The 12,664-nt window shown below is 41.4% G+C and overlaps 1 protein-coding gene across 2 annotated transcripts in view; it reads right to left on the reverse strand.

The window, feature by feature from the left end:
* The window catches only part of LOC108788171 (carbohydrate sulfotransferase 1-like), a 56,096-nt gene that overhangs the window by 19,473 nt on the left and 23,959 nt on the right, over window positions 1–12,664 (reverse strand). Inside the window, exon 1 of one of the 2 annotated variants that reach the window (XM_018557900.1) lies at window positions 745–780. The exons of the other annotated variant lie outside the window; for it this stretch is intronic. The gene's annotated coding sequence lies outside the window, so the exon portion shown is untranslated. Of the gene's footprint in view, window positions 1–744; window positions 781–12,664 lie in introns of those variants that run through there. 2 annotated transcript variants of the gene reach the window in all.

Below are 12,664 nucleotides of genomic sequence, written 5' to 3' on the forward strand. Positions count from 1 at the left end.
GTGTTTTAGCCTCTTATATAATATTTTTTTTTGTGTGCAAATCTGTTTAGCTGCTCTTTTTAACACGTGCGTCTGTTTTGACCAGAGCTTGCACTATCTTCCTGATTGCACGTGTTTTCCGAATGTTGGCAACTGTTTACATCTGCGCTTGTCTGAAACTGGAGCATCCCCTAACAAAACAAGTCCCCATGACCACTTCTTCAAGAAGCGACAGTTAAGTTTTTTGTCTGGAGTTGCGAGTCTTCTTTCCTGGAGTCTATTTAATCTAATTTATGAACAACATCACACTAGCAACATAAATCTGGCACAATTATATCCCATGCGACCAAAATACTATGATAAATTCCACCCTGGGTATTTTATTCACTCCTGGTGGCTGAATGGAGCAGCAGTGGAGAAAGGGGGGGGGGGGGGGGGTTGAAGAAAAGATATATGCTACTTGAGAGGGGGTGCATTTAAACCACGTTGCTGCCTTCAGTTGCATTGTACACACCACAGGTTTGCTGTCAGCTTACACTTAGCAAATATACCTACTGATGTGCATCATTTGCCGCATTCACTAATTGGATTCAGGATTTAGTAAAGTCATATAGTGTTTTCACTTTCTACTCTGTTTTGGAAAATATGTTTAATTTCCTGGTATTATACTTTAAATGTCAAGCCTAGGATGGTTCCATCTACACTTACCTCTTTTGGATCCCACCTGCAATTTTTAAAAAGATGTAATATCCTACTTTTATCTATAGATGGTGCTGTAATACATGATTATCTATGGAGTTCTAGCTGCTTCAAAAGTGTACTTTATCACCAGCTAGCGGTTATTAGAAGGTAATAAATCCCAACTTCCAAAACGTTTGACCACTCATGATTGATATAAATATCCCGGAGTTAGTTGGCTTCAACAATCCTAAAAAAAATAGCTAATCCTTCTTTGCTCAGCTAGAAACAAAAATGAATGAATCTTATTGTGTAAATACCAGTATAGTATAACATGATTGAACATTTTACTGATCCTTCCAAAATGCTCTTATTTTACAGTTAATTGTTGCCAGCATTCTAGACTATGTGAGATACACCTATGTAATCATGTTGCGTTCCCCTTTAAGAAGAAAGTGCATTATAAGTTCTGCTTTCTCATGTCCACCTTTAAAATAGCTAACACTCCTGGTTACGTTTATATAAATTAATTCTTAAAGTGATAAAAAATTATATTAAAGGATAACTATGAGGCGAGTGAAAATCACTCACCCTCATAGTTCGACAGTTTCATTGTCACACGCCGGCTCAATAGATCGGGAAGTGCGCGAACACATACCGTCGCTCGCTCACTTCTCGATCATCTCCCTGCAAAGAGTGGTGATGGTCAGTCACGCTCCCTGCAGGGATTCCCCCCCCCCCCCGCTCCGATCCTCCAGCGCTGACTGAAGGAACGGATGGGGGAGGGGGCGGGTACAGCTGGCTCTGGCTCTAGATAGGCAGAGCCCACTGTCACTCACGCAGCTGGGTGGATCTCGACAGTAATGTTGGAATCATTCCCGGCTGTGACAGTCTCAGTATACCGTGAGCTATCGCTCACAATATACTGAGCTTTGGGCCATGGGAGGACGCTAGTATAAGTCCTTCCGTGACCCTTAAGAGAACTATGGGGAAAAACACTTACCCCATAGTTCTCTTTTAATGACTGCTTATAGTACAATTAAACTCTCGAGCAGGATGATGAGGCGGACGCATGCACAGTAGAGATCTTCGGCGGGGAGAAGAGGAGAGACACAGTGGAGGTGAATGCACACAGCCGGGAGCCTGCATGTCGAACAGACACTGTGGTAGATGAAGAAACAGCTGTCTGTGCTGGATCAGAGACCAGCACCAGTGCTGGACGGATTGCTGAATACAAGTGGAAGGAAGATGATGTGCTAGTTATATTTATAATATTAAATGCTTAAAGTGATATTAAAGTCAAAAGATTTTTAAGGAATTTCAAACACTGATGAAATCACTTACAATGGAAGCTGCTTTTTGATGTTTATAAGTTTCAGTTTCCTGCAGAATCAGCTGGTCCCGAGAACTGGCCCTGATATCTTGTTTTAGGGTGGCTGCTTTCTCTTTCATGGTCCTATGGAGCCATCCTTGTGTGTACAGGCACAACAAGGCAAACTACTCCCCTGCTACCTGTTCCTTCTCCCCCATTCTCCCTTCTTCAAGCTAGTAGATGGACGGGGACTGTGCTGTCCTTTTTGATCTTTTACTCAACAGGAAGTTCAGGGAAGCCAAGCACAGAGAGCTGGAGCTGTTTGGAAACATGATGACTGTACGTGCTTGGGCAAAAATGCAAAGAAATACTTTGCTGGGTAAAGTATTGTTGTTTGAGCTAGATTCAAAATTGAACAAATGAGAGTTTAACACTAGTTTAATCATAAAAAAATGTTGATATGTTAAACTTTATTGGTCATGTCAAATTTACAAATATAAAATTGTAAATCCAATGACATGTTATAATAGATTTATAAGGCATGTATTATTAGATCGTATATATAGGGTGTGATCCCTGCTAACATAACACTTTATAATGTTCTCAGGTGTTTGTTATTAATGGAGGAAAGTTCTGATTGGATTGGAGCTGTATTAAATGATTGACAGGAAAGGTCAGGTCAATCCCTTGAAAGAGCCAGGGCCACTGGCAAAACATTGGGATGTTACTTTATTCTGTTTATTGCAATGGGTATCCCACCTCACTCCTTACAGGAAACCCCCTGTAAATGGGTGCTGAAATGACTGCGGATGGCACTGCTGGGATCAATGTAAAGGTAAAATGTCACCAGCGCTCTGGACAAACTGGTCTAGTGAACGTCTGTTATTGGGGCATATTGCCACATTGATATTCTGTTTATGTCCCCTGTGATAGAGCCTGTACGATTGTAAGTGCACTATGCATGGACCGATCCCTGCATAACAGCTTGGAAATATTCTTGCTTGCATCTGTGTGCTGGAAGAGTGGAATACAAGAGGGATGCATCAGAGCCTGGTTTGGCACAAGAACAGGCTTAATTGGCGTACAGTGGAGCTTTTGGATAGTGCTGTTGGTCTCCCAACAGGGGATCGCACCCAGGCTTGGGACACTCTTAATTTATATTATGACTCAGTCTATTTCCTCAAGATCATATTCGCAGCAAGAACTGAGAGGCGATACATATTATACCACGTACATCAAGTAGAAATGGAGAGGCAGCTGCACTACTACTGGACAGCAGCTTATCTATTGTTTGCACAAAAAGGTTGCTGGCTATGTGGTTTTAATAAATAAAATGTTATGAAAAGGTTATTTATACTTTTGTACTTTTAATCCCATAAACCTGGCTGGTGATACATCGTAAAGCAAAAAATATTTGTAATCTTCCCGTAATGTCATGATCGCCACTAAGTACTAAAGCAGATGGAGATGTGATTAAAAAATCCAATACTTTAATTACAAATACAAACCAATGTCCTGCATTACATCCCTTTCCCTCAGCCTCCATGTGAAAGATAAAAAATACTTTGAATGACTTTACTCCACATGCAGGCACTCCATTATGGAGAAGTTGATTGCATTATTTATAAGCCCTGTTTCATTTAGTTGACAAAATCCAATTATGTTTTGGTTCCGGCACTCTTCATATCTGCATTCTGGTCTTCTTAGTAGTAACCCCAGTGATTTGGTTCATGTTACTTATTTTCTCTAGCTGTTCAGATCGTTTATCAAAATTACACACTCATGACAAAGGGGCTTTAGAGGGACTCATGTCATCTTGAAAAGCCAATGAGGGCTTCATTATTGCCATTTGTTTTATTTCTGTATTCAATGTAATCAGGTGATAGAAACTTACTGTAAATCCTTTTTGTTGCCAAGTAGATGGGTGAATTGTTAGTAATTAAAATAAAACTTTGTTAAAATGAATAAATAAAAATAAGCCTATTAGACATGTTGTAAGGATTGTGTCATATGTCATTATAAACTGTTATCAAGGAATCTTAGAGTTCCTGTGGGAATTTATGTAATGAGTTCCAGTTCTGTACCCACATCCCTATTCTCTATTACTTTAACAGAAGAAGAAAAGAACTTTGGACTTTTATTGTACTGAAAAGTATACACAAAGGAATAGTTGATCTAAAATCATTATTTTTATTACAAAAGTGACACTAAACTCAGGAGTTGAATCATAAAAATACATATACGTACCTTAAAGGAGAACTATGGGGTTAAGGCTTTTCCCCATAGTTCTCCTTAGGGTAACGGGAGGACACAAACTAGCGTCCTCCCATCACCCTAAGCTCAGTATACAGCTAGCTAGAGCTTGCGGTATAGTGAGACGCCACAGTATACCGCGAGCTGCTGCTCGCGGTATACTGAGACGCCACAGCTGAAGCGGATCCCGACAATTATGTCTGCATCTGCACCAGCTGCGTGAGTGACAGCTGGCTCTACCTATCTAGAGGCAGAGCCAGCTGTACCTGCCCCCTCCCCAGACTGATCCGCCAGTCAGCGATGGCGGATCGGAGCAGGGAGGGGGGAATCCAGCCCCTCCCCTGTCACGGCAGAGGGCTGTGACAGGAGCGAGAGGTGAGCGAACGCCGGAATGTGTTTGCTCACCTCCCGATCTACTGAGCCGACCTGTGACAGTCTCATTGTCCCAGGTCGGCTAGAACTATGAGGTGAGTGAAAAGCACTCACCTCATAGTTCTCCTTTAACTATTAACATAAATGTATCTTATTTGTGTATCACTCGGCTTTAGATTCTCAAATCATCTCTGAATTGGTGCTGACACTGTCCTTCCTTCTGGAGGGGGGCTACTTTTGTTCCCCATTGTCCCTATGTATGTTGTAAAGTAGCCACTGCTCCAAGCTTGCTCGAGTAATAGATTATAACTTCAATACAAATTAGTAAAGTAAATGTGAGATTGTAGTCCATCACGGGAGCAAGCTTACAGCAGTGCATACTTTTCAACACACACAGGGACAATGGGGAACAAAAGTAGCCCCCCTTCAGAAGGAAGGACAGTGTCGGCACCAATGCAGAGATGATTTGAGGATCTACAGCCGAGTGATACACAAATAAGGTCCAGTATTGTTAATAGTTAAGTTACTTGAATGCATTTTTAAGGTTTAACTCCTGAGTTTAGTTTCACTAAACAGTTGTGATGTCCACCACATACAATTGTACTAAACCCAAACAATCTATCTCTAAGTCTCAACCCTACCAAGTTTGTATCCCCCATTTAATATGTAACATGTAACATAATCATTTGATATATTATCACATAGATGTAGATATAAGTACATTTGCACATGGGGGGAGGGGGGTGTGGCAGGGGAGATTGTACACGCTACACATTTCATGGATCAAAGTCCATTTCTTCAGGAGGTGGTAGGTATATCTAAAAAGTATTTAAATACTTGTAAGCCCAGTACAATACAGACAAATATTATATCCAAAAATACAGTATAACAAACATGTACATAGTATATATATAAACACCTGGTATCACTTACATAAAAGCACATCTGCATATATCGACTATGGATATCTGCCAAGAAGACCCAATGAAGATATTGAAGGAGGGCCGCAAGAGGACCAAGAGAGAGGAAACAGATACCAAGTATTGCTAAGGTGGGTTATACCATACTAAAGATGTCCTATTCTAAATTCCTCTTGTATATTATATGGCTGAAGGTTTATAGATGTATGATCTATAGCATGTGGACACCCTTCAAATATATTAAGTTCAGGTATTTTCAAGTGAAGGGTACTGTTATTGCTACAGCATACAAACATATTTTACACAATTGTGTGCTTCTTACATTGGGGCAAAAGTTTGGGGAAGGAGCTTTTCTGTTCCAGAATAACTCTGCCGCTGTGCACAAAGCTAGGTCCATTAAGAGATGGTTTAATGAGTTTGTTGTGGAGGAACTCGAGTGTCCTGCACTTTAGCCCTGCCAAACACCGTTAGTATGCACTGAAACACCAACTGTGGGGCAGGTCTTCTCTTCCAACATCAGTACCTGACCTCTTGTGAAAAGATTTTCTAGAAGAATGAAGCTGTTATAGTTACAAAGAAGGGGGAACAATTCCATAATAACGCCCATGAGTTTGGAAAGGGATGCCCAACAAGCTTATAAAGGTGTGATGGTCAGTTGTCTACAAACGATTGGCCATATAGCGTATGTATTGGACACTCCAATGGGTAGATTTCAACAGTCTAATTCCTTTGTCCACCTAGAGGTTTGTGTTCCCATCAACATTTGTGTGTTCAAGCTCCTCCTGTTTCATTCTACACAGTACAAAATAAAATAAAAATCCAGGAGGGGTGGTGGGAGTGATGTAATTCCCCCAGAATCTGCAGAAACCTGAAATTTCAGTTTTCAGTGGACTGATCATTTCAAATGTCATGTGTGAGAGTAAGGTTGTTGTCTAAACGTTTGGGCTCAGACTATGAACACTCATAATTCCACTTCTGGGAAATAGAAAGAATCCCATTTCTACTGTGAATCTATCAAAACAAAAATGTGATATTTTTCTATACATAGAAAGCAGAATGACAAATCTTATCAGCTAATGAATATTTCATAGAAAAATTACTCACAAATTAGAAATCAGAAGTCTGATGTCTGCTCGGCAGCCACACACTTTCCCCATGACGTTCGCACCCACGTATAGAGCTGAATCATAATTGCTCTTCAGTGGATCAACATAAAACCCTCTGCTTGATAAAGAGGACCTGCTACTTTCAAACAACAGCTCTTTAGAGGGAAACTGTTGTGAATTAAATGGGTAGACAGCCACTGTTGATCTCAGAAGCTGGATAGATGTCATGTTGATCCTCTTGCATCAGTGCTGATCAGGAAGCTATATTTAAATCATTACAAAGACTTCACATGACGGAACATGTATTTCTCCCATGACACAAAGACCTAAACCTTGACCGCTTCTACTGCCAACACCAAAGGGTGGCGTTTATGCAAAGCCAACCAATCACTGACACTGCCTGAGCACAGATTCTGCTTTTGTACAGCAACCAGGTTATGCCTCAACAGCTGTTTTCAGGTCCTGGCAGGTTGAGGAGGACAGTAGCTGTGGACAAGCAAATATGCAACAGCTTTTTTGTAGCAGCTTAGGTGGCAGGCTTTAGCAGTGCTTCAAAGTGGACCTGTGTTTTGCCAATGCAGGCCAAAGCAAAAAGTTGACATAACGGCTCCGCTTCCCCTAGCTGCATATACTGTACTCACTTGCCTTTTGCTTTATTGCCACTATATTTAGCTGATGGTAGTTTTGTAAGCTCTAATTCCTCTTCCCCTCCAATGACACTCCTTAAAGCCTTATTGGGCAATCCTAAAGCACCAGTGCTGTCCCCTAGGAGGAAGGGGAGTAAGTCATGTACAACCCAAACCTGGAAATATTGGGTAGTTCTCTCGCTCCTGGTGGCTGGTGCCTAATAAAAGGCTGAGTATCTGTTTTTTTGCCCTTCATGATCAAAGCATACTTTTACTTTAAAAGGGTTAGTTCATATATTCACAAAACTGTCACCCACTGTCCACAACAGCCAGTATAACTGTCCGGAAACTTGGAAACTTCACTACACAGTCAAGGAGGCTATATAGCAACATAATGCTTGCAATAGTGAGTGGTCATTGGTCAGCATGGCCACTTGACTGCACTAACCAAAGAAAAGCTCTTCTAAACCTTCTTATTAGTAAATGCGGTTACCTGAGAAGGTTTTAACTACCTTCACATTAATTTTTTGGTTACTTTTTCTGATCTCAGACACCTAAAGAAAGGAATCTGAGAGATGGAAATTGAAAATATAGTTGAAGAAAATCCTTTGTATATGTTTGATTAATATATTATGGTTAGGACTAAAAATACATTTTTGAAAGTGTTATTTAATCCTGCAAATTGGATTGCTTGCATATGAATATTCTGTATTACCATTTTCAGCCAGCAGGAGGTGCTCTGGGTTCCTTTTCACATGTTTAGATAGGGTAGTAACCCTTATCAGCTTTGTTGCCATCTGTGCTCCATTGGGGAGATTGCCCTTCACTTCCTGCTTGATGGGCATAACAGGAAGTGAGAAAGAAAGGAAAATCCCTGATGGCCAGCAGGATCAACAGATTTGGAGTCCCCATTGAATGACTTCCCATCTATTCCTGTTGTGATGACAAAGAACAATTTGGGATTTTCATTCTCTTTTACTGATGACAGTCACCAGAACAAACGGAGAGGGTAAATCTCCCTAGCAGGGACACAGACATTAATAACCTGACAGGTGCTCTAATACGTCTCCACCCAATCCAAAATGTAAAAAAAGTTTTGGCTTCAGTTTGAGTCAGCGCCCATCCCCTCCCTTGCATACACACTCCAGCTCTCTTTAGACAGCTCCAGCTAAAATGTCAACAGGGGAGATTTGGTCTGTAAGGAGTCAGTTCTCTCTTGAGAAATCCTACAGTGCTCTGGGAATCCTTTGTTGCGGACTCACCGCGTATTAAAATTATATTTGTAAACTAAATATTTTTAACATAAAAACATATTAAAAAAACAACAATTTAATAATGTGCTCTTAAAACTTCAAACAAATCAAAATGGAATTGACCCAAAAACCTTTCCCCTAAATTCCTATGTCCAGAATGAATCTGGTCAAAAGGACAATTCATTCTGCGGACATAAAGCGGTTACTGCATGACAGGTCAGCTTTAACAAGCTATTTTGTGCAATCTGCTAAAAGAATTCTCCTTTGGTTTCCCGTGTCCATCAATAAAACCATTAGCTGTATTGTAAAAACACTGCAGTCAATAGCTGGCACAGTTCTCTACCACAGCATATCTACTTGTTTCAACACATGGAACATTAAAAACTCGGGGCAGCTAGCCAGCAGCATGTCTCACCACTTAGAGAATGAGAGGTGCCACAGGCTGTCACATCAAAGTCACCACAAGGGAAAGAACAAAAAAAACAGGACTGCGGCTTGAAATGAGACATGCATTCCACTTCCCATAATGCATTGAGGATGCCACACTGCTGCAGGCTGGCATCTAGAAAGGAAGAGGGAGTACATGCCATTATCTAACATGTAAAAAACCCTTCAATGCTGAGCTAGTTTCAGCACCGGACAGCTCTCCGCTTACATCTGCCGAATATTCATTCAGAAAAACTGTTATGTGGACATATGGGGGCTGCTACTGGAAATGAATGTTACCTGACTGTGCTATCACCCAACTTTCCTGTGCAGATCAGAAACGTCAGAAGATCCTAATGTGTTCAGTTGGTCAGCTAGGCAAACCAGAAAAAGAGGAATTTTCGGTCAGTAAGGGCAGACTGCATGTTAATAGACATGTAACCCCGCAAACAATGTGCTTAGTTTTAGATCAATTCGGATTTGTATTTCTTTTGTTTCTTCGGATTTCGGAAATTTGATGACCGTGCCTGTACTTCAACCCCTAACAGCCAAAAAAACCCTCATCTGACTGGCCAGATAACAGTCACATGTCCAATTTAGTTTTGTTTTGAATGAAATTCAGATAAATCCGAATTTTCGTTAAAGGACTCGTTCAAATTCGGAAATCCAGATGCATCCAAATGTCTGAATTTAATGAAATTCGTACGAATAACCGAAAATTGAATTTCTACTGGTTAATGATTAATTCAAAGCTTTTTTCCCCCGGAGTCCCCGTTCATTCCTTGGAGCACATTCCCGCAACATGTTGAAAATGTGCAATGCGCTTGTGGTGCCACCCCACCCCAAATGTGGCCGGTAAAGTGCGTGTTTTTCCCACGTGTGGAAGCACGACTACAAAGGAAAAAAAACATGGGAAAAAACCGCGGGATGCTCGCAGCTGAAAATGCTGTAAGCTGAGGCATTACCCAAATTTACCCCAAATCGCTCTCTACCGCTCTAGAGCAGCCTTTCTCAACCTAGGTGCCGTGGCCCCCAGGGGTGCCTTCATATTTTGGCTAAAGGAGCGATCCGATGTGAATGGGGGCTTCTATTGTAAAAGGGGGATACTTTGATTTAAAGGGGGGCTTAATGTGGCCGGGGCTTCTGGTGTGAAGGGGGCTCTGATATGAAGGGGGGATTCTGATGTGAAGGGGGGATTTTATTTTTAAAGTGGGGACTCTGAGTTGAAGGGGACTTGTGATGTGACGGGGGGGCTTCTGATGTAAAAGAGGGAGACTCTGATTTAAAGGGGGGTTCTGATGTGAAGGGGGCTTCTGATGTAAAAGGGAAGACTGATTTTTAAGGGGGTCCTGATGTGAAAGGGGGAGACTCTGTTTTGAAGGGGCATCTGATGTCAACTGGGATTTCTGGAGTAAAAGGGGAGGCTATGATTTTAAGGGGGTTCCTCATGTATAGGAGGGCTTCTGACATGGGAATTTTTTTTTACATTTATGTTTTAACCTAAAAAAAAGGTTGAGTATGCCTTAGTATTATTTTTTTACCTTGCTTTTGTAACTTTCATTACCCCTGCCATATTATCGCCAGGTTTATACAATTCTTGCAGGGGCAGCAGCTGGGAGGTCAGCTCCTCTTGCTGTAAGGCCAGTCCCCCAGAACTACATTTCGTAATAGCCCTACACACAGTGTGTGGACAAGCTCTTGGGTGCTGAGGTAGCAGAATTGTTTAGCTGGTAAAGAAATCAATGTTTGCACGTGGAATCGGACAGAGAGGTGAGATTAGGTGGCGTTTTCTTGTCCAGTAGGCAGCTCAAACAGGATTTCTGGCAGATCAATGGATATTTTTCTGTACTTGCAGCATTTTGCAAGGGATACAACGTGGGGAAATGCGCATACATTGTAGTGATGTACTGAATGTTTTTTTGGGTTTTTTTGCCCAGGCATACACTTAAAACTCTCAGCCCCCAGCCAAAATAGTGCTCACCATAAGATACTTAAGGGTAGCTTTTGAATTTTGAGTGCCACTACTCCCTCTATTGCAGCTAATGAAAATCTCTGATGCTGGGGTATAAAGAGAGGAGGCATGGCACTTGGTGTTAGAGCCAGAGGAGGGAGGCAGGGAACCTAAAGGAACCCTCTTGGCCCGTTATGGTGCCCATTATCCTGGCTGGACTGGCCTCCGGGGGGAGGTTAATAACTGTATTAAAAGTTTTTTTTAATTACTTGTATAAAGTAATAACATTGCTTCTAATCATCTCTCCGCATAGCATGCTGTTTTTTTAATTGACAGATTTTTTAATAAACAGTAATTGGCAAGCAGTCTATAGTGGTACCAACATTTAATGCATCACGTCCACTGAATTCTTAGCCAAGTTGTTAAAAGTGGGTGTATCCTAAAATGTACCTAATGATATGGCATTTAATTACCGTAGGAGGATTCTGTAGTGTTCTTTTGTTTTTTTACCCTGAAGATCTGGAAAACCTGTGGTAACATCTATATCGAACGTCAAGTTTCCTGACAGCACAGAGTAATAAGAGCGCATGTTAATAAGATTAGTTGTTTTCTGAACAAGAGAAAAAAAAAACTCTTGATATGTTGACATAAACCATTTTGTGTTGATTGCATCTGAGACTGGAGGGAAGGTTAATTGCTGCTATAAGACATGCTGGCTATAGGATTACGTTATCCAATTAGGCCTCAGAGCCGGGAAGTGTGATTGCATTACATTCATTACTCGAGAGAGGCAAAACGCTGCAAACACAAGCAGCTAACATCTGCTGTAGAGAGAGATCAAATAGAAATGTCACTTTTTAGACGCAAAGAAAGAATCAGTCTGATATACTTACCACAGTAAGGTACCCAGAGACGTGATATAATGTTTGTCCACTAGATTTGGATTTGGTGACTATCACATGGCTGTGGATGCTCCCAGACACTGCCAGCTAGCCACTGTCATAGGAACAATTAACTTGACAGGTTAAAAACCATAACTTGAGTATTATAGCTCCAAAGGATTTGCATTTATTTCCATCCAGCTCTTTCACTGTCTAGCAGGGCAGGGGAACTGGTATTTCTCTACTACAGTTTCATCTTCACTTACAGGGCCCTTCCCTACCCAATACCACCCAACTTTCTGAGATAAGAAAGAGGGACACCTTCCAGCACAATGTATTTAGCCAGTAGACACATCCCTGCCACTCCCCCAGTTATATATAGGCAATGGATATACCCCTGCCATGTCCCCAGTTATATATAGGCAATGGATACATCCCTGCCACACCCCCAGTTATATATAGGCAATGGATATACCCACCATGTCTCCAGTTATATATAGGCAATGGCTAAACCCCTGCCACTCCCCCAGTTATATATAGGCAATGGATATACTCCACCATGCCTCCAGTTATATATAGACAATGGCTACACGCCTGCCATGCCCCCAGTTATTTATACACAATCAATACACCCCTGCCATGCCCCCAGTTATATATAGACAATGAATACACCCCTGCCATGCCTCCTGTTATATATAGGCAATGAATACACCCCTGCCATGCCCCTGTTATATATAGGCAATGAATACATCCCTGCCATGCCCCCAGTTATATATAGGCAATGGATGCACCCCTGCCATGCCCCCAGTTATGCAGGCCATTAAAAATGTATATGCAAAACATTATTGGTTAAACCCAGAAACCCCCCATCCATTATTTTTCAGTTATATTAGCTAGTGAAGAGATA

The sequence above is a fragment of the Nanorana parkeri genome, unplaced genomic scaffold, assembly GCF_000935625.1.
Source record: "Nanorana parkeri isolate BGI_ZX_2015 unplaced genomic scaffold, ASM93562v1 scaffold14, whole genome shotgun sequence".
In the NCBI taxonomy this organism is placed as follows: domain Eukaryota; kingdom Metazoa; phylum Chordata; class Amphibia; order Anura; family Dicroglossidae; genus Nanorana; species Nanorana parkeri.